Below are 25,621 nucleotides of genomic sequence, written 5' to 3' on the forward strand. Positions count from 1 at the left end.
TGAGATGATGAGACTATAAGTTAAAGTCATCATGTGGCTCTAAGTATATGGTGCTCCAGAGCTCCCAGGCTGGTGTCGAAAAGGTTTGTCAAAATAGTCATTAATCTCACTGCCATTGGATTTTTGTCCATAACCCATATGGTTACACAGTGTAAAGCCACTGAATTTTTTTGTTGTTTTTTTTGTTATTGAACTCACAAATTTTACTTGCCCATGTGATTAGCTGAATATTTCTTATACCTATTCTGGTTACAGGTCCCTGTAGATGATAAATTCTTATTTTAATACTAACCTGTTCAATTAGTCTTGTTTTTGATACCCAAGAGTTAGGGAATTACAGACATGAAAGAGGTGGTCTAAAGATTATTTTTGGCATACAAATCTAACCCTGTAAAATTTGCTTTCTATTTTGTATGTAAAATATGTGCTATAAAGACTTTTCCACAAAAGTTTACGTATTAGCGATTGCAATGAGCAACTAAGTATTGTTATTTACTGTAACCAAGTGGTAAACAATCCTTAAATACGCTGGATATTTTCAAAGCCGGGAACTTCTCTTTAGTTGCCATGTTGATTATACAGTTCAGGACCCAGTAAAATACAAAAACATGATGCATACGGAGAATTTGCTTCAATTACTAAAACTCAATTTCCTTTACTGATGAAAGATCTAAATTAAAACGATCACCTCTCAGCCTACCCCTGATGTTTTCCAGAGGATGGTGAATCCTCGAGTTGAGTAACCAGGACACAAATAATCCTTCTGTAAGATTCTAGCTTCCACAGAGCAGTCCAAACAGTAGGTATGACCCCAGGGAGGTTACATTCCTGGTGCCATCGATCCCAGTTCAGTCTTTAATGTTCTAGAGGTGAATTCGCCTTGTTAGCTCATCAAAATAATACAGATAAAGAGGGACTGGCATTGTCTAGAAAGCCACAGGTCCTTCCATGATTAAGAACAGAGAAGTGCAGTGTACAAATTCTCTGTGGTTCAACTTTTTTTATTTTCATGTGTCTGAGGAACCTAGGGATTCACTCCTTCATCAAATGAAAGAATATGAAAGCTGTTGCAACAACAAATCAACCTAATTAAATACAAATCATTTTACTGTGTGTTTTGTCTAACTCTGTAAATTCTGCAAGGGACAACAGCAAAATATTCATAAAAGGTAATAAGAGAAGCAGAAGGAGTTTTTTTGTTTTTTGTGGTAGGAAAAACGCTTTATTTAACTGAAAAAAAGATACCCTGAATAGCTATCTGTACCACATAAATGTACTTTGCTGTTGTCTTACAGTGAGCAGGAAAAAGTATAGTTAGGGAAGTGATGGAAATAGCCAGGAAAAAGCATATTAGAGCCTCCATTATGCCAGTGATAAATATTTCAGCAGCTTTGTTGAGGTGTGGATAAATTTCCCTCAGAGTATTCATAGAAGACATGATGCGAGATTATCGATAGTACCAAACACCACCCAGACTACCTGGGGAAAAATCATAAATCTTATAAGCAGTCTACATGTGCTTGCATTTCTACAATATCTGAATTTGCTTAGTGATTCATAGAGGGGACCACACTGTGGCATTTATACTTCATCACAACCTAGGAATCTCTACTCCGTGTTTGAAGTACAAATCATTTGCCAGGGCACTAAACCAATTTTTTTTTTCTTTGAATCTTTATACTAATAACAGGGCTAGAAAGAAAAGTGCTAAAACCATGTCATTCTAATAAGATGGGTCATTTCTAGAAGGACAGCACAGTAAACATCAAATTTTTGATACAGCCTTATTTGTTTACTTTGTTCCCTGAATTCTCTCTTTTCTTTTCTTTTTCTCTTCTACAGCTTCTTTACTATGTATGGGTAAATAACAAGGAGAATTAGCACCCCCAACCCCACCCCGCCTTTTCAGGCAAAAGCAGGACCTGGGGAAAAGGGAGTTTCTCAAGAGGGTGTGGAAAGGAACAAAGCACGTGTGTTTCTGTCTTTATGAAAATCAATTACCTGAGGTCTGAGTACCTTCTTAACATTATCCAGAACTGCATGGGAACTTAAATCTGAACTGGCAGGGGGAAAATAATCTCTCGGGGAGAGTGAGTGTAATAGTCTGGCCGTCTCTTGCACATGAGGAATAAACTGGGAAAGCATGCTAGGCAAAGGCATCCTTTTTGGGAAATGCCTTCCACTTCAACCTGAGAACAGTCTCCCACCATTTTGTCACTTCCCTGAGGTAACGGACCCTCGCGGCTGAGAATCACTACTTCCATCGCAAGCATTTCTTTAACCAGGGGTTGGGTACCTTGACAACTTGATGGAAAAACATGTCGACTAAAATGTTCTTAATAAGCCCGCCTCAGGACCTTCCTCCCCTGTGGTCTCATCAGCCGTCAATGAACTACACTCATAACCCTCAATTCTCACGTAAAACCCGATCTGGCAGAGAAGTAATTACCTAGCTGGAGCTGTGCCCCTCTGCGGTGAAGCCCAGGAAGCATGATAATGCTGTCTAATTAGTGTTTATTATCTGATCCGTTCACGTCGGTGGTAGTACCAAAAAAAGTGCCCCTCAGCTGGACGTGCCTATCATAACGAGACACAGAAGCTACTCACGTAAAAGCTTCTCATTGTCTGCATTTTCATTGCCATGGCAACCAAAATTCAGCTTCCTTCCAAGCAATTTGTAGCTCAGCCATGCTCCCTAGACCGCTCGCGGCTGACCTGGCATTCCATCTAGGACTTTCTAAATGTTAGCCTGACAACAGGTGTTGGTATTACTGCGACGAAGACCTGCATGATAAGCTTCTCATTTTACTCTATGGGGACAAGTAGTACGTTCAGGGCTTCTTCTTGGCAGCTGTTACTCTAACAGAAAGTCAGAATTCAAATCCTTGAAACCCCCTGCCACTCTGTGTGCTGAGGTGGGGAGTAAGTACACAGATGCTTCTGCATTTCTATGAGGTGCTGTTACCCGCACCTTGGCTCTTGCTATGCGCTTTATAACTACCTTCGATCTTCAAGGGGCTCTGATAAGAATAATCTGATTCCCTGAATCGATGGGAACTTGAGACAGTCTCAACAACAGGGTTTTACCAAGTTGAGTATACAGCTGGACCTTCTGGAGGGAGGATCGGTTCGTTTGGGGAGAGCAAAAGAAGCACCTCTAACCCTTTCAAAAATCAACGCTGGTGTGTTTTAGAGTAGAAATCAGGGAATTCAAAATAACAGTGCTGTAGCTTAATCCAGACTCTTAATCTTCCATTTTTAAAGAGATTAAAAACTATGAAATCCTGGGAAGGTATGGTGCGGCAGCTAAGGGCACAGACTTTAGGTGACTTAGGTTTCTAAGCCACAGTTATCTCAACTGCAAAATGTTGATAATGATAGTATGTATGCTCTAGAACTGTCATAGGAATTACATGGGGCAAAGATTGTCGAGTGTTGAGCGCACGTGAGGCACACAGTAAGCTCTGGGTCAGGCGGCAGTACCAGTACTCCATCAGCCCACGTGGTATTACACATCGGTGCTAATCCCCTTCTTGTGGGGCTGGCGTTCTGGGACACACACACTATACTCCTCTACCTAACTTCCACATCCTACATATGGGATTGCTTAAGCAGTCCAGGAAATTTGGGGGTTTCAAGAAGGAAAAAGGCACAAGTAGGCATTGCCGGGAGATAATAAAAAAAAAACCCCAAACTTTCGGCTAAGTTTCACTTGGGGAAAGGCAAGGGAAGCTTCTAGTTCTGCTAAACAAACTCCCTTCACTTTTAGGAAAGCTCTTGCTTGATCTCAGGTGCAGACAGAGGAGTGTCAGATACTGGCTGATGCAATAAGGTATCAGTGTGAATAAACACACACATTTCAAACTGTATCTCTCCAAAGAGTCTCTCAACTCCCAGCCCTGTCTGTATTTTAGAGCATGCTAATTAGTTCTTGCTGTTAAAAATTTTCTCAAAAGCTCTACGTGACATGTGCTGTTACAGCCTCTATTTTAGGGGGAGTAGAAGGAGTGTTAAGAGAGAGGCCAAGATTAGAGCTAAAATCATACTTTGAAGGATTCCATATGCTATGAAAATTAAAGTATAATAATAGGTCAAAGAAGTTTTTCCAAAGAAGTCAGAGTGTTTCTAGAAAGGGCTTTTAGGTTCACAAATTAGGACACATGATCCAGGTAGAGTTAGAAGGCAAGATTTGGATGACTTGTTCAGTCGTTTGACTCTCTGGAGTGAATTTGGCAAGTTAATTAAGGTATCTTTTCAATGGGGTGAAAAATACCTGTCTCAGGTTTGTTGTGATGGTAAGGTGCTGTACTGCATATAAAGTATTAAGCACAGCCAGTGGGCTTCAATGATAGCTTTTTTTTTAAATTGTTACATTTCCTTTGGGTTATTTTAGTATTCTCTCAGTAAATCTGTTTGCCAAAGATGGAGTTCTACGAGCTGATGATTCAGTATAGAGATGTGTCTATGATTACTATACTAAGAGGCAAAAGACACAACAGAGAGATTTCTTTGAAATCACAGCTTTCCAGGGGTTTGATACTGAGCTTGGAATGAAAGATCTCAACCAATCCAAGAGCTTGGGCCAACTAGGACTTTCCATAAAAACACTAGGAAGTTTTAATATATTACATAGCTTAGAGTGCTCTTTGAGATTTTAAGATAATTAACAAAACCCTGAAGTATTTTCAGGGTCCTCTGCGGACTCCTTGGAATGGTACACAGCTGGCTCCCTTTGGTAACGTTCAAAAGGCCAATTTTCTTTATTCTTTGAGAATGTACATGTCATTCCCCAGAATATTTTCAACAGAAGTTTTAAAAAATGACAGGGTTTCATTGCGTGGCAGTCTTGCTAACCTAATTAAGTAATCAAGTGATTTGTTATTTCAAGCATATCCCATTGTCTTGCCTGCATGATTAACTTGCTAAAAAATTCTCTGCTGATACACTTATTGAGTCTGAGGACCATTTACCAAACCATAATCTTAGAGCTGAAATTGAGGTTGTAAATGGTCAGAAATATGAAAATAACACTAAATTAAATGCATTTCTTATCGCAGGAGGAAATTACCATGGAATGATGTAGAAGGTAACAAATCGCCAATTCCTAGCCCCATTTTGAAAAGAAACATTATGACCCAAGCCCTGTTTTTCAAACATATACTCATTTTTGTTCTCTCCTAAGAAGTCACTCTTGTAACTTCCACAAATTTCCTAGCCTCTTCATGCAGGTAATTGATGTAAGAGCTTTCCCTATTTCAGTTGTAAATTCATCTAATGATCATTTTTAGTTGTGATATTTGGTGCTTCCCCAGGTGGGGTCCTTAGTTTGCGTCCGTGTGGGCATTCCAGCATGTTCCTTGGGTTAATCACTGCTGATCCGGACTCCAATCTTTTTGTGTTCTTGGCATGAGGTTATGATTTTATGATAGCTTTTCATCAAAAACATCTGCCCAACTGTGGGTCATGTTTTTTTTTTTTATTAATTTTCATATTCAATGGGGTTAGTAAATTATGCTTTTGACCTTCACAAGTGGTTCTTAAATCAGAGTGGTATGAAAATCAATCCTCTTGCCAAGTCAAGAGGACCCAGGTTTGCTTTCAGTGCCTCAAGCTTTATTAAACTAAACTCTTCTCAATTAATTCTTTAAAAACAATTATTTTCTTTACAAATACATTTCTATAAATTGACTTATCAGTAGGCTATATATAATCCAGCCTCTTGAGTAGTAAGAAGAACTAAAAAATTAGTTTCCAATGGACTATTTCTCTTTGGAGTGTTAAGAGTTGGTATTTATGTATCAAAGATTATAAAGCAACAATAGGAGTTTCTTGAAGCTGGGCCATACTTGTGATCTTTCTGAAGATTTCTAGATCTGTCCTGGAGACAGGCAAACTGGGGTTGGATTGGAAGGATTTCATAAAGGAATTAAGCCTCGAGCATGTTCCAGATACTGAGGAAAAGATATATAGCAGAAGGGAAATTTGAGTTTGGTTATCAGAGAGACAAGTATTTTCAGGATGCTGTTTGGCATAAGGAAAGAATGCAAATCAAATCTAGGATGAGGATTAAATGTGAAGATGAAGGTAATTTCATGCCTAATGGCTTGTGTTTTATATAATCAGTGGCTTTAAGAATGAGATAATATGAAGAGGAAGTGAGAAAGAGACTAAGCCAATAACTTGCAAATGTTCTTGACATGATAGACACATAGGAGCAATTCATCGTGATTGAGATGAAGAAAGGCACATTTCCATGGCAGGCTTCAAAGTTAAAGAAGTTCTAACTTTGATTAACTTCATTCTAGCTCTCTCCATTTGTTCTTCCAATCAGTACCATAAATTGAACCTGTTCTAAAGGAAGCCCGTACCGTTCATTTCCCTGAACGTGACCTGTTGCAGATTTCCCCATCCCAGTGGTTCAGCAACCCCACTCTTCCAGTTGTTCAGGACAAAATCCATGCACTCATCCTTGGCTTCTTACTCTTGCAGAGTCAAGCAAATCCTCTTGGTTCTTCCTTCAGGATATATTCAGAACCTGACTACTTTTCATAAACAGTCCCTGCTTCATTTTCCTCCTAAACTCTTAGAATCTAGCACACTTTGTATTTTACTCACTCATCTTGCTTAGTATTTTTCTTCCCTTCTAGAATATCAGCCTTCTGAGAGAGAACTGACTATTCTATTTACTGCTATATCCTTAGCCTCCAGAACGGCGAACACATAGTAGGTGTGCTACACTTTTTGAATGCAAATAAAATCAGTAGGGAAGAAAGAGGAAAGGGCAACACACACTGAATTACATTTGCTCTTGGTTGATTCAACAGCTATTTTTCTGTACTCACTATGTGCCTCCTTGAATAGTCAGGTGTTTAAATCTTGTGTATATTGTATATATTTCATTAAGATGCTAAGTTATCCTTAGGATTTTAGATAAAATCCAGAATATATATCATGGACTACACAATACACATGTATTCATAGAATACATACTTATGGCACTGAATGAATATGTATCTCCCCTCTTATTTGGGTTAACAAGTTAGTACCTGCAAATTTATAAAATCTGAAGGATCTCATCACATTTGAATAGAATTTGCTTGGAAAGAGCTCATTTTCAGAATTATAATTAAACTTTTCTCACATACACTATCTTCTGTTTAATTTCATTCAAGACCAGAGTGATGACGATGAAATAGGTGTTAGAGTGTAATTAAGCATGCTTTAGAAAATGATGGGGTTTTTCTAAATAACAGATTTGGTGTTTTGAGTAAATTGTGTATCACTTTAGCATCCTGGATATTTTCAATTTATAATCACTCAAAGGATTGCAGATCTGTAAGGGAGAGAGGGAACTAAGTTGTTTATATATACAACAGTGGTAATAGGGTCAACGTCTGAATTTTCAAAAGCAACCCTATTGTGTAAATGGGATTAGATTTCAAGAGGCAGATGTGACATCTTGGAAAATGGAAAGAGGAGAGAAACTGAAGATTGTGCTTTGTAGTCCATATGATTTAAATAGTCTTAGGAGTTTGTGTGTTTTATCTTACTGGATGTAAAAATGACCTATTTTAGGTTGGAGATGGCTAAATATCTTTTTAAAAACATCAGAAACCTCAGTCAATGTGATTTACTGACTTGTATTTACTATGAATCTCAAACCAAACCCCTACTAAATATTAAGAGTATTGTGCCTTTGTGAGATGTCTTTTCAGATGGGAGACTCTTCTTAAAAACGAAGTGAAATAGATGGAATCTGATATTTGTGAATTGCTATGTGACTAAGTTAAAACTGTATCTTCAAACAGAATGAGGCATATTTACTAACATAATAGTAATATTAATAAAATTTAAAGGGAGAATAACATTTTTGATGTGTAAAACAATTATAAAATGCGTATTTTATTTTTGCTTTAGCCTTTAAATTGTTTTACTTGTAAATAAGTGTATAATGTTCATTTTATATTACTACAATCTTAAATGTACAACATTGATAAAACTACAAGTAAACATATAAATGAGAATGTTCTCAAAGTGTTAGGTGAACATCATCAAAATTTGAAGATCTCTGATCTCATCATTAGACAACTGGTTAAGCTTTGATTATATAGAAGGGATAGCTCCCTCCAGCCCCATCCTCTTTGATTTTCACAGTGTTTATCTGGCTTACAAATAATTATTTGGAAAAGATATAATTTTGAGAAAAATGACCTATAACTCCTAAATCAGTCTACATCCATTGGGTGAGGGAAATCTTTAATTTCATATCCTGTTAATTTTTTTTAACACAGGCTTTAAAAATTCTTTTTTAGTTGTTTGCTATTCTTTTTGAGACTGTAGGCTCCATAGGTGGATGGACCACGTCCATCTAATCGACTGAGTCTCAAGTGCCCAATGTAGCGCTTTGCCCAGATGGTGACTGAAGTGCTGATAGACTGTTTTTTTTTTTTTTTTTAAGAAGCCAGAGATAATGAGCAAAGAGGAGGGAGGTGAGGACATGATGGTGAGGGGGATTTCTCACTTTATAGGATGATGAAAAACTTGGACCAAGAAGGGGATTTAGCCTGGCAATTGAAATTTAAAATCTACTTGTTTGGGAGATCCTCCTGATATCTAACCTAGTATGGTGTTACTTCATGTTACTTTCTTTCCTTTTTTAAAAGTTGAAGTGTAGTCAGTTTACAATGTTGTGTCAATTTCTGGTGTACAGTATGTTTCAGTCATACATACACGTACGTATATTTGTTTTCAGATTCTTTATAGTGAAAAGGTTATTACAAGATATTGAACATAGTTCCCTGTGCACTATGGTATAAACACATTGTTTATGTATTTTATATATAGTAGTTAGTATCTGCAATTCTTGAACATCAGTTCATATTACTTTATACATCATTTGCTTTTTCAGACATACTGACAACCTTCCAGAGGTTTGTTCTACATTTCCTAGCCAGTCTTGAAATAGACACTGATTTAGACTGTGTCTGCCATGCCGGCTTTAGGTTAAAGAACTAACTACAGTATTATGCCTAAAGATACTGTCCTTTCTATGGGAATATAATCGGTAATCCTAGGAGTATTGTTGTTACAATCACACAACATCATAATTGAGCCGCGCTAATCAATTTGTAAGTGTAATCTGGATAACTCCATTGTGACATAATGTCTTAACGTACTCAGTTCCGTTCAACTTGACTTCTGATTTAGTTCAGTTCATACTATAAGCTCAACATGGTGGAAGAGGATAAAATGAAATATCTGCATTTTCATTTTTATTTCAACCTTTATGGGCCCTGCTTTAAGCAAAGCTTGATGATGGCCATGCAAAATGAATTAAGTTGGGTCTCTGGCAAAAAGAATTTAGAAAGAGCCACAGGTACCTACAGAGTGTGATAAACCATGGGGAGGGGTAACTCCACTGTGCCCTGGGGACACAGAAAACGGGACAAACAGGGTGCCTGGCAACCCTGATGATGAAAGAGTTCAGTCTCATGAATGAGGAAAGGCATTTACGGGACACAATCAAAGGAAGACAAACCTGTGATCAAGTGAAATATGTGGACAGTATAAAGACGAGGGAAAATGACGATGGGGCTAAGATAACAGGAAGTTTCCTGGAGAAGCAAATATTTAATTGGTTCTACCCAGGTCAGTGGGTTTGTTTTTTGCTACTTTGTGCCCAGCTGACAGAGGAGGGGCAAAAAAGAAAGGCAAGACGACAGGAAGCTTTTTAGCTCATACCTCTGGGGCATGACTTCTGAAATGATGAAAGGAAATTAAAACTGCCCAGAAACTCGCTGGCTGCCTGCGATTGGCTTCCCACTGGGAAGTCACAGCTCACTGTTTTATAGCTGCTCTTTTTTGCATTATGTATACTTGTAAACACTAACCTTTCTCTCTCTCTCTCCCCACCACCTCTCTCTTTTTTCAGTTGTTGGAGAAAACATAAATTCCTTCTGGACATTATTTTCCAGCAGAAATAAGAAACATGAAAAAAAAAAAAAAGAATAAAGAGCAGTGTTTTTTTTTGCTCATTAGGGCATTGGCTGTTTATCTATGAAGTCACAGGCATTTGCATGTGTTGGCATCCGCAGGCACAGTTGGGTAATGTTACTCTGTCAAAATAATCCATAGAGGGTATTAATTGTGAGTCAACTGATCATTTTGCAGCTCAAAAGCATTTATTATCTTTTAGGGTTGAGGTTTCTATGGTTTGGGGATTATGGCCAATTGAAATGACAGCGTGCACAGTCTAGACAGTGGAATGCAGTGGGTAAGCAGACCGGCTTAGGTAACAGGCCCAGCTGGAGTGAGGAGCCGGGACCGCCATTCATTCACTCTGTGACCTTGAACACGTCTCTTAATGTTTAAGCCTTAGTTTCCTCATTTGCATATGGGGATAATCTTGACCTCATGAGATTAGGATTAAAGGAAACCCAGAGCAGCACCAGATTACAGCTATCATCATCAGTGGTCGTCCATTTTTTTTTTTTGGGGAAAAATAAAATACTAGCCCTTTGTGGGGATAAACTTGTCTTCAATCAATAGGCTCTGCCATGTGCTAATATTAGCTTCAGGCCGAGCATGATCATTTAGAGCTTTAGCTCCCACCTAGAATGCGACAGTTTTAGGAGACTGGAAGGATTTAACAGGTTAGCCCCCTGCCTGCGGTGGTGAGTAGGGCACCATTTCTAACCCTGTGTTTCTCCTAAGCTTGCCTCTAGCCTTTGCTTAGGTGCTGAAATTGAAAGAACCACGTCGTAGGGGTCTCCACTGCTGAGACCCACTGATCGTATTTGACACCTTTAGAATTAACAAGAGTAAGCTGAATTCTTTCCCCACATATATGCGGGCAGTCATCCTGTCCTCTCTAGATCTGTTCTTTGTAGCTTGAGCATCTCCAAGTCCTTGAACAGTTCCTCAACAGAACAGACTGGATCTGCCCTCTGTGTGACCCTGGTTTCCCTCTGGATTTGCTTCAGAAAGTTAATGTCTCTCCTCTTCAGTGTGTTTCTGGAAGCGAATGCAGTATTCCAGACTTCTCAGTGAAGAGTATCAGAGCTCAGTGGCCAGTCTCATCTTTGAAATGAATAATCCCAGCTGGTAGTAAGATTTCACTGCTGTTTCTACATTTCAGGTTAAATCATTTTGAAATTTAAATGGAAAGTTAGGGAGGCAATGACAAGAACAACTCATACCAACAGCAGTCAAGCAGAAATAAAAAGTCTTTTTGCTCATTGACCCACCCAAGATGAAAAACGGTCCCACTCCTGTATCTGGCTTGTAAGCAAATGTTAGGTTCTAGTAGCTTTAATAACAAGTTCCTTTTACAGCAGTAAAGATGGTTAGACCAGGTTAAAAAATTCCAAGTGGTAGTTATAAGAATTAAAATACATATGCTATAATAGTGTGGGTAAGTTGATTTAAAAGGTAAATCTCTGTATAAAAAATCTGTTGTGTCTAATTTGGCTGGAGGATAGCATCTTTCTGATTAGCTTTGGGCTAAAGTTACATAATACTTTAATTCTGTTGTGTTGAATATTACTCCAGGAATACTAAAGGTATCTTGATTTAAAGAAAGAAAAGCACCCCTGATTGCAATAGGTTTGTGAAGAGATTTTTTTTTAAATGTGAGGAGCAGGCTGGAATGTACCTCCTAGTCTCCTGTTGATAGCTGCCTTAGCATCCTGTGAAGCTCTGACACCTTTATCCCTGGGATATAGATGGTCTTTGGGTTCATAGCTCCACAGAAAATGTTTCCTAAGCAAGTGGTTTCACCTTGGGCCAGGCTGGCTGACCCAAGTTGGAGAGAGGCACAGTTCAGCATTACTGACAGGGGCAAATTTAATAATGAGTTAAGGAACAAATCAAAGTGGCACAGAGGAACTGTCTCTGCTGTAGGACACAATTTTTCACATTTCTTACCTAGTATCTTAGGAAGTATTTTAACTTGAGTTCACATGGGTACTTCTTTCACTTTTGATTTGAGAATTTGTAGAGCTAAGTGAAAGCTGGAACCTTGACCATTCAATTACTATGTACCAGCAATGGGCAACAGAGGCTGACTCACAGTGTATCCAGTTGTATCTAAAGGTATTCATTATCTGGGACACCACTGTTTGGAAAGATAAGCTGGGGTTACTTTGGGACCAAGTCCTGCCACTTGTAGTCAAATTGCCAAAGCAACAGTGGGTTCCATCTTGTGTTTCATTTTAGAGAGTGTCCAGCAACCAGGCATTAACTTGATAATTAGGATGACAGAGGCGCTCTATTCCTTATTCCTATTTGTTGGCCCAATTAGCTGTGTTTATCTTGGAACTGTTATCATAAAGAACCACTTGAAAGAGCATTCTGGTATCTCAGAAAATTCGGATAACTTAAAAAGTTGAAAGAGGTAGAAATATATACTTAAGAAATAAGACCAGTAGCATATTTCTCATAAAATAGGCTAGGTCTTGCGGCCAAATCTTAAGAGGAGTGGGGAGCAGAGTTTTCCAGCCTTTGGATTTTCTCCTCGGACAGGTTAGTCTCAGCGATGACTGCCATCCAAATAATGAGGGTGTATTCTTCAAACACACACCCAGTATTAGCCATATGGGACCAAATTTCTAGGAGCCAGGAGATGGTGAGAAAAAGAGTTAACCAGGAATCATCTCTGGCTTGGAAATACGTTGACAACACTATATAAATGCTGGTTAGGAGTTTCCACGTTCCATTGCTTCATTTGCTCATGCACAAACGTTAATACCCCAAAGGTCTAAATGGACAGGATCAGAAAGGTTCAGGGCTTCAGATCCAGGTTTTCTAGTGCTGTTCTCTCCCGCTGCATCCTGCTGCCTCTGAGGAGAGGGTCTGTTTACGGCTGAGCTGCAACTGCACTGGAGGCCAAGGAGGCAAGGACAGATGCTGGTATTTGCAGATCGGTCTTTATTAGTAGGCTTTGCCCTGTAACCAGCGTTAAGTCACGCCTAAGGCTTGGCTCTTGGCGAGGTCAGGGCACGGGATAAAGCATTCCCACAGACTTAAATTCCCGTCGGGAGGCTTTTAAGGTTTTATATTTTAATGAAGTTATTAAAATGAAAGTTCAGACTTGCATAATTCATAAGCACTCGCTGCCTTTTTGAAAATCTCTGCCACTAAACTTTTTTTAAATTTTCAGTGAAATTCTTATATAAAACATGAGCACGCCTTGTAGTTAAGATGAAAATAGATTTCTAATTCTAGTGAACTGAAGCCCCCCGGTCATATAATATAGCTCTTGAGGCTAGTTTCAGTTACAATGTTTTCACTGCATGTAAAGGAGATACCGTAACATTCAAGAGCATTTTCTGGATATGTACACCTTGAACTGGCAACTTTTCGTATAAGCAGCTTTCCAATGTTGAAGTCGTTTTATAAAATCTAGAAATTGAGAAATTCTCTTAAATGTTGGTTCTGACTTTGGTAAAGGTATATATTTTTACTTTGACTTTTAGTGACTGTCACAGATACCTTCAACCTGCTCAAAGCAATGCTGCTAGATTTAGTGTGTTAATGGATTCAAACTCCTGCAAATAGAGCTGATGAAAATCTGAATCTACAAACTAATGATGTGATTTTTTTTTTTGTACTCTTTGCAATCAATCAAGGTTGTCTTTTTAAGCAACGCATTTTTAGGTTCTGAACTAAGGGTAATTGCATCTGACTTTAAAATCCTTTCTTATTTAGAGGCACAATGAGACTGTATAAATGTAACATTTTATCTTTCAGCAACAGGAGCCAGTAGTAAAAGCAGCAAGAAAATTTTAGAAATAATAAAAAAAAATAGGAACTTCCTCCATTGTGTTTGTCTTCTTGATATGTAGGAACTCTTGGTCTTATGGGGATATTAATGCCTTTTTTTTGCTTTCTTCCAATCTGTTAATGGCATTTAATATTAATTTGGGAGGAACTGACATCTTTACTATATTTATATTTCTGTCCAGGATAATATTATTCTGGTAATCTAGGTCTTGCTTTAAGTCCTTTAGAGAAGTTATAGTTTTCCTCACAGTTACATTTATAAGGGTATTACTAAATAATTGTGGTACGTCCAAACAAAAGCAAGTAGAAGTAATGACACATCTACACATACTGGCCTGGAAGGACCTCTATTATATATTGCTGGGTGAAAAAATACTAGAGTAATGTGTTTGATAGGATCCCATTTCCATAAAATGCATATGTATTAGATGGGAATATAATTTATACAAATCTAAATAGAAAATCTGGATTTAAAATTGCAAATTGTTTCCTTGAGACAATTAACTATCTCTAAATGAGGAGGAGGTAAGGGACTGGTTTGGGGACTAAATTTCTTTTACCTTCAATTTTAAATTAGTACTGAGATTATAGGTTATTTTAATTTTATTAAGGTTCTTTATAATTTGAAAACTAAAAATTTAGGGTAACACTGTAACAGCACTATTGGTGAAAGCATTTGTTTCCTTAATTAGGATATGAAAGTCCATAATGCCATGAACAAATGGCAGCGGTAGGACTGTAGCAGCTGTGACCCCTCGCAGTTCCCTACGTGTGTGTCGGCTCTGTACGTGCACTGCACTAAGTATGCGTTCTGCTCTTTCTGGTTCACAGGGGACAATTAATGACACTATTATAATACTGGCTGAAATCAGTTTGAAGTCTAGAATTTCCTAAGTCAATCAACCATGTTGCTTTCGTTGTGCATAAAAGCAGTTTTAGCTCTTTCAAGGAGAGGAAATAATGTGATCGTCTCATATTTTTCAAGTTAAAAAGTTAATTTCCTAGACAAACACTTGAAATCATTTATTTGTAGAAGAAGAAAAATAGAGAAAGTCTTGTATTTTTCTAGGGACCATGGAGAATGATGAGAAGCAAAGGTTAGGCCATTAGTAATTCAAACAGGCAACGGGCTGCTGTGGCTCCTGCCTTTCTTACGTAAGGAGTTAGTCTGTAAAGCAGGGAGCAAATAAGATGCTGAGTCATTGCCTTGGCTGTTCGTGCTGGGCTAAAGCTGTGACCAGGGGACCATTTTTGCCTTTACTTCTTTTTCTGGGAGATGTCTTTATGACTCTCACTGAGGAATAATTGTAGTAAAACATGCATTTCTGAGTTACCCTTTTCCTTTATCTCAGGGAAATAGTAAGTTCCACTTTTTTTTTAAGTGACTGAGTGGGGGATTAAAGAAGAAAAATTTGAAAACAGTTAAAAATCAATTTCAAGAGTTCTATTTCACATTTCTGATCTTATTTCTTAGTTGCTAGGTCTTTTTTTTTTTTTGGTGGGAAGGAGGTAATTAGGTTTATTTACTTATTTTTAGAGGAGGTACTGGGGATTGAACCCAGGACCTCGTGTATGCTAAGCATGTGCTCTACTGCTTTGAGCTATGACCTCCCCTTGCTATGTCTGTTACAATTAGATTCGTATTATATGATGCCAAAAGAATTTCATTAAATATAGAGAGTTAAGTCAGATCCGTTGGAAGAGGCAGGCAAAATCACTGGTTACATTGGCAAAATCTTAGACTCTGTAACTGGTTGCCCAGGCAGGGCATGTTGAGGTATGTTCCCCTAACATAAATGCTCTCGCTTCTGAGAAGGCAAACCTACATAGACACCATCCCTGTTCTAACGGTAGCTCAAGATACAAAGCAAGATGTTGAAGAAGGAAAAAGGGTGATAAATTTATAGCAGACATCAGGAAAATAGGGGATTAAGGGACAAAATACAAACAGTATATCCTTTTGGAAGAGGAGGGCACTATAGTCGAGTGCAATTTTTTTAAAAAAGATTGTTTTTGATGTTTCTAGTTCTCTGAGCATCGTTGCAGTGTTTCAAACTCAATAGTATTTTCACTTTTGTCGCATATCTGTTGTAGGCCTAATGGGAAATTGTAGCTTCATAAAAGGAAGTGAAAAAATGGCAGGGACATTTTAATAGCTTTATTTAAAAACTCTGTCAAAGACAAGATAATACAGATAATAAACTCTCAAAGCCCATGAAATAGTTTTAAAATCAGGACTACTGGGGGGCTTGAATCCTGCCAATGCAATTATCTATGAGGAAATCTGACCTGCCTTCTTCCTTTCCTGTGTGCTGAATAGAGAGGAGACGATAGACTGGAAACTCGAAGATGCGAATGTAGGCGTTTTGGGTTGAATTAGTGAGCTGTGCAGCTGTGGGGCCTGTTTCTGACAGTGACCCATGGAAAAGCATGAGGTCCGACAGGACAACACAAAGTCAAGGTGTGAACATGTCTCCTTTTAAGTCTGTAACTCAAAACAGACCCATACATGGATCTCCATTTGTTCCATCTCCTAGAGGAACAAGTTATTTTTTTACTACCCAACTGTAAAGTAGCAAAGAAAATTTGATGAAGAATTTTAGAGTAGAAAGGTGCCTTTGAGCTTGTTCTCAACGGCCCTCCCTTTTATCTATTCTCCTTCAAACTTCAAAGTCACTTCCTAACTCCAGCATTGTGAGATGTGATAAACAGTGAGGTATCACTCCAGCTCTCCCTTTCATGATTTTCTGACTTTAATCAGATCTCAGCTCAGCCTTTGTTTTCCAGACTACAAAGTCCCAGTATTCTTAGCCTGTCCTCACACACAGCTCCTTCATCCCTGTTTAGCTGCCTCTGTGGTCCTCTAACCCCACTAGATCTTTCCTAAGGTGGGTGAGTTTCAGTCTGGGACAGAGGAAGGACATTTTTTCCCTCTTGAATTTTGACTGAATTCTTACAATCTTCCATGACAACACCAAGCCTCTTTGGTTGTAGTGACCCACTTGAATGTCTTCAATGGATGGTTTCTATGTGACTTTTCTTGGTTTATAATTAACTCTATTATTTTACACTCTAACTTAAAAAATAGTTTTTTTTTTCTTTCAATGTATTATTTCTAAACTTGCCCACACTGAAGCTCATCTACCGCATGCTGGCTCATTGAGCCTAGCAAAATTCTTCTGACTTACTAAGCTTGGAATTTCAGTGGCTGCAAACATGCATGTTACCTTCAAAATTGGGAGTTTCAAGGTAACTGGTAAAAATTCACAGACCTCTTTGGAACTATTTCTGTTTCTGTTTCTTTTGTTTCTGGATCTCTTATTAACAGTTTACAGCTCAGCTCTGTTTTCCTGTTTCAATTCAGATCTCTTCAGTTTTATTATTTAAACATAATATTGGCCTGCAGAGTCCCATAGCACTTCATAGGGGTAGTAAGCCTTTGTACTATTACATCATATTGCTCCCCCCTGCCCCAGCTCCATAATATCACACGCTGCCTTCCAGAATCAGCCCTTGATAATTCGAGTAGCAGGCAAATTTTTTCTTTAGTCTTTCTCTACCACCTGAATAGGCACTAGAATCCCTTAGACTTGGACGTTCTTCCATAGCGTCCTTGCAATCCCCCTATTCCTCTACCACTGATACAGCTGAAACCGCTGTGTTTGGCATCTCTTCTTCTTCTGTGTGTTAAGAATCAATCATTAAAATAACATTCCAATCTGTACACTGAAAAACTGAAGAGATCCTTTCAGCCTGGAAATCTATTAATCTTTGATGTCTGATCTTCTGAACTTGTTGCTACTGCCTTTGCTATTTAAATAACCCAAAACTAACTGAACAGTCAACCAACTAATTTATATTAGTTTGGCTTCCATGATCGAATTTTAGTTGGGGCATGAGGGCATTTTGGAATCGGGTAGAACTTTTGGCCATCTCTCAGGCTATAACGTGGAGCCGGCCATCTGTTGTCCAGGTTGAACCGGGTGAGAAAGGATAAGGACTTGGAAATCATGTTTTACCCGTGGAGTCTGAAGACTGCTTGGGTTGAAATCCTGAATCTGCCAAAAACTAATTCTGTGATGTGGGGAAAGATGTTTACCTCTGTGTGCTTCCATTTCACCAATAAAATAGGATTAAAAGTAGTATTTACCTCATAGAGTTGTAAATGCGGATTACATCAGTTAGCATATGGAAAGCTTAGGTTCACACATGTTAGGATGGTGTCTGGCTCACATTGTGCTATGAGAGTGTCTGCTGTCATTTTTACTTGGATAGGCAAGGGCTAGCAGAGTGCACTGACTGGGTATTCAAATGACGCTTGTTGTATGATAGGATATGTACCTGCCTGGACTTACTGAGGAGTTTTTGTGCTGTTCTGCAGTAAGACATTTCAGCCTGTCCCTCACTTCTTTTAAGTTCAGATCTAGCCCCCACCCCACATCTGCTCTTCATGTTTCATTAAAACCACTTTAGTCCTTCAGTCCTAACTGGCTGGGTCTCACATGGTAGGATGATCCAGCTTAAAGATCCTTCCTACCTTTTTTAGACCAATTTGTTCACCTCTTAGGGATTCAGACTATTTTTATCAATATTGTAATTAAGCATTTTGAAGTGTCACAGAATTTTATATTGTAACATTCAAGCCTAAAATTATGATGAAGGCTTCTGACATCACAGCCAACTTATTATGCAGATTCTGATCTCGTTAGCTCAGTAAGATGCCAGTTTATTTGCATATGATTGCTTGACCCTGATAGCATGGCCAATTAATTTGCATATCCCTATCTAATTGGCTCAAATAAGTTTTTGCCACTTTATTTGTTGGCCCAGCTCCCAGACTGGTGTCTTTTAGTCCAAATCAATTGGATTTGGGGTGGTTTTCTCTGTCATGCTTTCAATACCAGTGGAAGGGCAGATAAAGTGGTGGTCATGAATGTTTAACCGAACTTTTGTCCTCTGTCAGAAAAGACTGAAGAAGAAGAAACAATAATTTAGACATGTGGGCAAGGTATTTTTCAAGGAAGGGGATACTGAACTAATTAAAAAAAAAAGGGACTTCTTATTTAAGGAAATTCCAATATATAAGGCAAAGGATGTATTTACATCACTGCTAAAAATTCTGATTTGGAATTTGGCTGACCTGGACCTCGGATAAAATTATGATGTAGCATCAAAGCCTCTAAAATGCATTTTATTTTTCTTATTTTAAATTGTGATATAATTGACAAACATTTTAAGTTTAAAGCATACAATGTGTTGACTTAATATGCTTAGATATTGCAATATGATTTCCACCCTAGCTTCAGCTAACTGTACATTCTCTATATAGTGTAGTTTTCAAATGTAAGATGCATAGGAATAACATGGGGGGATGTTTGAAATGCAGTTTCCAGGTTCCCACCCGTAGACACTTAGTGACAGTGTGGTCTGAGGTTGTCCATGAAATCTTAAATTTTAACATGAACTTTGGGTGGTTCTGATATAGATGGAATATCACATCTTGATAAACACTGCTTGATGCCTGTGCTCATTCATGGGTTCCTCATGGAATCTAGTGGTTCCCCAAGGTTGGGTGAGTTGCTCTTTCCTAGATGACTTCAACATTTTGAATTGGCTCTATTTTCCAACTTCTATTTCTAGGACAGTAGAATTAAGAAGGAAAAACCCCATGACAAATTTTTGAAAATTACGTCTTGAAGAAAGGAAAGGTGTGTGTGAGGGGGTAGGGCTGGCAGGGTTAGGAAGGCAAGGTGAATCTTCCTGGTTTGGGTGTCAGGGGCTTATCCGCACACAGGCAGTCTCTCATAAAGCGATGGTGACTCTTGTACCACCGTGCACGCCTCCATGTGTCTCCCCCATCATCCCTCTTGAGTAGTTGCTATCGTTTGTGAATTCCATCGCCCTTAATTTTGGAGACATAGGTGCTTTGTGGGATCTCTGCTCTGACCGCAGTCTTTGCTTTTCACTGTATAAATTCCATAGTGATAAGACAGGACTGGGGACAGACAGGAAGAAGACTAGGGGTGGGGCCTGGGGTGGAAAGTGATGGGGGAAAAGACAGTAAGTAAGGGGGAACGCTTTCCACCACACTTTCTCCAGCCAGCCCTGAGGATGTCCTTGATCTGATCCCCCTTGTAGCCACCTGCCCAGCAGCTTGATCGTCAGCAGACTGCTGGAATGGGTCCATGTGACTTCAGTCCTTCCTGCTTTCCCCAGCATTCTCCTCCTGCCAAGGCTTGACGTGTTTTTGGTGTTCTCACAGTTCAGGTGAATACAAACCCTATCAAAGTGGCAGTGCTGCAAATTGTTACCCTTATCTGTTTGCCGTGGTTCCCAGTACCACAGACACGTAGAAAAATTTCAAAAGGATTATGTTCTAGCTTCAGGGGAAGAGGGAAATGCAACAGTCTTTGAGACGTTCTGTGTTGGGGAATTGGAGAACCTGGACTTCGGTCCCAGCTATCCTGTCTACAAATCAGGTGACTTCGAGTGTCAGTTTTGACAAAAGCAGTTGCCAGTACTGAATGCCACCTTCTCCGTGCCAGACATGGAGCAGGATGACTTACGTCTCTAAGCTTCAATTTTCTGAGAATATCACCTTCAGAAATTACCTCTCAGGTCTGTCATGAAGACCACATGAAAAAACCAAGTTATAAAAGGTTTTCTAAATTAGGAAAGTGTGATAATGACTTCTTAACAGTTGAGAACAATGTTCATATTTAAGTTGAAAAACAGACCTTCTCCTTAATACAGAAACTTAAAAGCTTATGATCATTTCCATTTTGCTGATTCAGAAGTTGTGTCTTTGCTTCAACAGTTACTGTACTTGTTGGGAAACTGTCAGAGTTTTGTTTCATTTGTGATAGAAAGCCCAAACTGAACTTACAATCTTGACACTCCTCATTAAACCTGTACTCAGAAGTCTCAAATTTCTCGGATGACACACACAAAAAAGACAAACGAGTATCTGTGACGTCAATGGGGCCAAGGAGGCAGGAAGAAGCTACTTAGTTATTTCTGACTTGAGAGTCTACACAGGCATAAATTCAAACATAAAAATTACACAGCTAGAAAATGTAAGACATACAACCTCATACCTTTAGGAATCCTTAACTTTTCTGATGCTTGCAGTTTCTTAGATCTCTTTGCTATAGGTTGAATGTTAATGTTCCCCTAAAAATTCATACATTGAATCAGAGACCCTAATGCGATGGCTTTTGGAGGTGGGATCTTTGGAAGGTGATTAGGTCTTGAGGGTGGAGCCCTCATGGATGAAATCAGTGACCTCATAAAAGAGACTCCAGAGAGCTCCCTTGTTCCTTCTACCGTGTGACAACGCAGAGAAAACACCAGCTATGAACCAGGAAGCAGGTTCTCACCAGACAGTGAGCCTGCTGGCACCTTGATCTTGGACTTACCAGCCTCCAGAGCTGTGTGAACTTTCTCTTTACAAGACACCCATGTTATGGTATCCTGTTATAGCAGCCTGAATGAACTAAGGCATTTTTCATGTCCTCCCTCAATTTTAACCAAAAGGAAACAGTTCTTATTTGAAGGGAGATGTACTCCAAATGTGCAGATGAGTATTAAGATGTGGTTCCTAGGCAGAAGGCTTGATTTTTTCTCTAAGTACAGGGCAAAAAAGCTATTCATTCCCTAGTGCATCAACTTGCTCCTGAAGAACAGCCTTGAAGCCTGAAAGATTCAACATTTCAGTACAAATAACTAGATTCATAAATACTGACAGTTGCTCACAAATACTTGAGAGTTGTAATGTGAAGCATGACAGTTCAGGGGTCTGCTGTAGGTATGTGGATGGTCCAGTCAAGATTATCACTGTAAAGTTAGTTGGGTTTCACATGTTTTTCTCTATTGGGTTTATGATAGAGGCAAAATCTTAGGGCAATTCATTTTGAATTAACACAGTAGAAAAGAAAGAAACCAACCCTGTTAAAGGGTAGTAAGAAATTAGTTTTTAAAATGTTTCCATTTCTTATTTTCAATCCTTTTGTTGATGAATTCCATACCTCATCTGAATTCCATACCTTGTCTTAATTCACTATAGGGTCTTTGCAAAACATGGGTCTACTGATACCATTTCCTCTGAACTGAGCAGCCAACCCCATCAAACTTTCTTTTCTTTCCACTGAATCAAGCAATTGGTTAAACTGTCCATTGGCTGCTTTCACATTTTGCATATTTAGCTTAGGATTCAATAGCATTACTTATAGAAATAATTACAGTAATATCCAGTGAGCTTGTTAATCTGTTCTCATTTATTTCTCACAATAACCTTACAAACAAGAGTGTCTTATTACTCCCACTTCACAGATAATGCAACTGAGGCTTAGAAAGCTAAGTAACTTATCCAATGTCAAATGGCTGGCAGTGGCAGACTGAGATTTAAATGCTGGCCAAAAAAAAAACCCCACTTGGGTTCCAATTAACTAGCCATTTTCCAGCAAATGTAGTTTGGTATTGGAATTACCTGGAATGATCTCATTATGTAACTTTGGTCTTCTCGGACATAGGTCAACGTACTTTGAGACAGACCATCCAAGTGCTTAAAGTTATTTTAATGGTAAGTAGGTTAAACAAATTTGAAATGCAGGACTTGTTTTTTCCAGGCCATAGCTCCTTTGTAAATAATTCATTATTCCTCCAGCAGCTCTGCTCAGTGCTACCAGTCAGTGCAGGCACTTTGGGTGCATAAATACAGTGCACAGTCTAGTGAGAGAAGTGTGATATTTGAAGGGTGTAAACAACTACTGGCATTAAAAAAAAAGAGAGATTTGTTGTTCTGGGATAGGTCAAAAAAGGCTTCATGGAATCCTCCACCTAAAATGCTCTCTCTTCCAGGCACCCCATGGCTCACTTCCTCACCTCCTCCAGGTTGCTGCCGAAATGGCACCTACTCACGAGGTTTTCTGTGACCACCCCATTTAAAACTCCTCCCAGCCTTCCTTATCCTGCTGCCCTGCTGTGTGTCCTTTGTAGCACTTAGCACCTCTTCGCATACCTTGTGCTTTTCTTATTTTTGAGCATCCTGTCGCATGTTTCCCCCCTGCTACAAGGTAAGCTGGAGGGGGGCAGGGTTCTTTGGTGGTTTTGTCCACTGATGTGAACCTAGTTTCAAAACAGTGCCTAACACAGTATAGGAAAGCAATGCATGGTTGTTCAATGGATGAAGGAAATAAGACTTGAGCTGGATCCAAAGAATGGATAGGATTTAGCTAGACTTTGGATGGAAGAGAATTCCAGGGGAAGAAACTGACCGAAGAATGGAGGCAGCAAATGACATAGCCTGTTTGGAGACAAGTGTTTGGTCACCTTGGTTAAAATACAGAAATATGGTGAGGTCTGGAAGAATCTAGATCATGTAGACCTCAGTGATGATGACTTAATTTCACAGGCAGCAGGGAACCCTTAGATGAGGACTCTTTAAGGATATTGAGCCTTTAAATATCCTTAATTTAATATTTAACAATTTAGCCAAGTCACTCCTGGCAATTCAAATTTAGGCATGAAACCAGGTTGGGTGGTTCCTGAAGCTAATGTAATTGTAAACCCTGGCAAAACAGCCCACTTTGGTTCCAATTAACTAGCATTTTCAGTAAATGTAGGTTGGTATTTGGCAAAAAGTAAAGAATAGAGTCAAGAATATAAAGTTAGGAACAGTAAATTAGATGTGACCTCTGGCCTGGCCCCTTTCAGGCCACAGTGCTAAGTTAGTCCATTGGGTGGCAGGAGTCATCCCAGAAGTCCTTCCTTCGCTGGGATGCCCAGCAGTAACCAAACTACCCAGAGATACGAGTACAGGTCATGTGAATACGTTCTACCAGGGACAACGTCCCTTAGCTCAATCTCAAAAATGCCTGTAGCCTCTCTGAGGCCACCGAACAGCAAGAGAGATGGATGATGGAAGAGAAGTCAGAGTGTCAAGAGGCACAAACTGTGACAAAAAAGTAGTAGTTGCAATTTCTTTCTATGACCAGGGGAACTCATTTCTGGGACCTTGGAAGAAGACTGAACAAATAAGGGAGTCTGAAGTTCCAGCTGGTATCATGGGAGAGCTGCTTCTGGACCTCTGAGGAAGGGTATCAGATGAACTGGGAGGAAGACCACTAGGCACAGGTGATGAGATGGTTGGCATGAGAGTTTGGAAAGGATGGGGAGAGAGAGAGGATATGGAGGAACCCTGTAATTAGAGCTGGCTGCTGAGCCAAGGGAAAGAGAAAGGTCAAAAGTGTCTGAAGTCATCACTCGGGATACTAAATAGAAATCTGGGCGTGAACTGCTCTTGTGCCTAAAAATTTCTCTGCACGTTAAATACTCTGTTGTTCTAGGTTTAAGTGCTTGGTATATATTACCATCATTGATGTTCAAAATATCACATCTTTCGCCAGCGGAAGCCTCTTCACGGAGGCTCCTAAGTCTTGTGACATGACCGCTAGTCTTCCATAGTTGCCTTGCTTTCTGGTAAGATGAGATTTCTGGGCTTGTTTTGTATAGTTCCTGGGCCATACCTGGAATCTTCCATTTCTCCAGTAAGGCCCAGATTCTCTTAGTGAGAAACTGTATTTTCAAACCATATCTGGCTCTCCGGACGCTCGCTGCTACTGGGTCGGTCTTTGTTTCTAGGCCTTTTCCATGGACAGTGCCAGGAAAGCTGTATGTGTATAGACATGTGCGTATGTATATGCATATATTCTGCACCTTAGGCACGATAAATACTCTAGGTCTGTGAAAGAAACTGACCATTGTTTTAAACTTGCTCTGTTCAGCTACTAGGCAGTGAAAGCAGCACATTTTAAAGTGGGGTCTTAGTGACATGAAAGAGGTGGTGCAGGTTCCCAGGCGACTGACTTATCAACAGCAATAAACTTGGGCACCGGGAGAATCTGGATGGCAAATTAGTGGTTCAGGAAGTGGAAACGTAGCTGTAGTGTTTTTCGGCTGTTAGGCTTCAGAATATAAAATTGGCCTGATGCATTAGAGTGGCTTTGGAAATCTGCAACATTTTTATTAGAGAGATCACTGAATACCCAGTAATGTTGGTTCTAACTCCACCACCACAGTGACAGCTAGACACTATTTAGGGTGACCCTGTGACATAGCAAGAATGTTTCTCACACTTGAGTGATTTGTTAGAAAAGCAAAAACAGAATTGATTTGATCACACAATGAAGAAAATCAAAACTGGGCTCGGCTATGGAGATGACGAGTTCTTGTACTGACTGCTTTTGAGCAAGAGTATGCTTCGCTTTTTTTTTTTTTTAAAAAACACTAAAATTGGGTTCTATAGAACTTTAAATCCCAAAGTCTCCCCCATCCCCAATATAAGCTGTAAAAAAAAAAAAAAAAAAAAGCATTACCGTGAGGATTCCCTCTCCACCAGATGTTACTGTTCACATATATTTGAAATGCTGAATGTTTAATGAAACACTGTTGTTAAAAACTGTATTAGGCTATATTTGATACATTTCCCTAATATGTAATTCTTTATAAGTATTTACCTAATAAATCTCAGATAAAAACTATCTTTCATATCATAAATTTTGACCGAAAAAAGCAAAACCAAAAAACAACCCACGACAAAATTACAAGTGGTCATAAGCATTGCCTTTCAAAAGAGAAGCAAAAACCTTCAGCTTTCAGTGGTGTAGGACTGACAATTGATACTTTGGCTATGAACGAGGCAAATAGGTTACATCTTCTATGCCAATTGCAATAAACTGAGGCTGGCTTCCCGGGGCTCTGTGGTGGGATGAATTCTGAGACTGCTTCCAGGCTCCGTAGGAAAGAGAACTGTGATCAGTTAAGGAGCGGGGAGTCGCGG

The 25,621-nt window shown here is 39.2% G+C and overlaps 1 protein-coding gene and 1 long non-coding RNA gene across 6 annotated transcripts in view; one reads left to right on the plus strand and one right to left on the minus strand.

Moving 5' to 3' along the window:
• The window catches only part of SYT1 (synaptotagmin 1), an 898,755-nt gene that overhangs the window by 52,018 nt on the left and 821,116 nt on the right, over positions 1 to 25,621 (minus strand). The window lies entirely within an intron of this gene.
• The window catches only part of LOC140700242 (uncharacterized), a 332,718-nt gene that overhangs the window by 14,132 nt on the left and 292,965 nt on the right, over positions 1 to 25,621 (plus strand). The window lies entirely within an intron of this gene.

The sequence above is a fragment of the Vicugna pacos genome, chromosome 12 (assembly GCF_048564905.1).
Source record: "Vicugna pacos chromosome 12, VicPac4, whole genome shotgun sequence".
Classification (NCBI taxonomy): Eukaryota; Metazoa; Chordata; class Mammalia; order Artiodactyla; family Camelidae; genus Vicugna; species Vicugna pacos.